This window comes from Cavia porcellus, unplaced genomic scaffold, assembly GCF_034190915.1.
Source record: "Cavia porcellus strain 051 isolate PalLab524CR breed Dunkin Hartley unplaced genomic scaffold, mCavPor4.1 scaffold_1, whole genome shotgun sequence".
In the NCBI taxonomy this organism is placed as follows: Eukaryota; Metazoa; Chordata; class Mammalia; order Rodentia; family Caviidae; genus Cavia; species Cavia porcellus.
This window is the reverse complement of record NW_026947484.1, coordinates 233,413,175-233,414,764: the sequence shown is the minus strand read 5'-3', so window position 1 is coordinate 233,414,764 and position 1,590 is coordinate 233,413,175.

Genomic DNA, 1,590 nt, shown 5'->3' with positions numbered 1-1,590 from the left:
TGGTGGCATCGCACAAGCTTTGTTCCCTGGAGGCTGGATGTCACTGCTATCAGTGGTGGGAAACAGCGGCTCAGATTATGGTAGGGGAGAAGAGATTCCACAAATTAAGAGAACTGTCAGAATTTAAAACTAACAAACACGAGGTCGTGAGTTCGACTCCCAGCGCCACCGCTCCCCCCAAAACCTAACACGTATCAGTGCGTCCTAAATGCGAAGCTGCTTGATACAGATTTTATAGGAATTATCTCAAATAAGTGATAGGATAACCCTGAGACTGTCATCACCATCTGACAGAATACACAAGGTCATCTCAGATGAGGAGCCAGGATTCTGATGCACTTCACCGGCCCACTAACTCCTGATGAAAACCGGGCATGGCTTTTTGCAGAATTTTTTCCTCCAAAGTAGAAATATCTTCATCATTTTGCCAATTATAAAAATGTAGTACATCCTCACTGTGAAGCATTGAATGACACACAAGTGTATGAAGGAAAAAGAGAAGCCCTTCTCCATATCCCCCGCTTCATAGACTGCAACAATGCATTAGGGACCAATAGCCACAGTATATTCCCAGTGACTCCCTCCTGCACATTAAGAAATACCTGGCAGTTTTACTATAAATCCGGCAGCAGAATTGGTGGATCAGAGAGTCTAAACACAAACATTTGGGTCATACATTAAAATGAACAAGTTGTTAATTTGTCTCAACCTTGCCTTTCGGTGAAGGTAGGCTTTTATATTTCTGCTGACAGTTTAATTGGTACAGCCTTAAAGCAATTTGTTAATGTTTATTATTGAATGACTTAAAAATGTTCAGTGTTCACACTTGTTACCTTATATCAGTTCCATTTACAAGAGTCTGTCCCAAGGAAATAAATCAATGAAAAAGCAATAAGTAGCATTTTGATACCCAAAACTTTGAAATAACTTAAATATCTTCAATAAGAAACTGGTTAAATAAATCATAAAAGATGAAGACCTTCTCCTTGTGGAATAATATAGAACTACTTAAAATGCTGAAGTCTAAAATGCCTAGAACATAAAGTCAAATGAAAAAACTAGTACATAAACATATATACTGTATGATTACAATTGTGCAAAGAGAAGTTATAGAAAAATAATAGCGAAAAAATATCAGTGATTATGTGTGTTGGGATTAATTTTTTTGTCTTGTTTTGTTTTATTTTTGTGGTACTGGGGGCTGAACCCAGGGACTTTACGCTGAACTGAACTGCATCTCCAGCTTGTTTTGTTTTGTTTTGGAGATAGCATCTCACTAAATTGCTGTGTTCCCATGCGAGGCTTGAATCTGTGATCCTCCTGCCTTAGGCTCCCAGAACGCCAGGATTACAGGCATTACCACACCCCAGCTGTGGTTTCTCTGTTTTATTCTTGTCTTTTTGTTTTGTTTTAGTTGTTGAGACAGGGTCTTGATAGTAATGCATGCTGGCCTTAAACTCACTTATGTAGCCCAGGTTGCTCTTGAACCCTGGCGATCCTCCTGCCGCAGCATCCTGAGTGCTGGGATTATAGATGTGTGCCTCCATGCCTGGCAATGCAGGCTATTTTTTGTAGCACAGTGTATTTGTA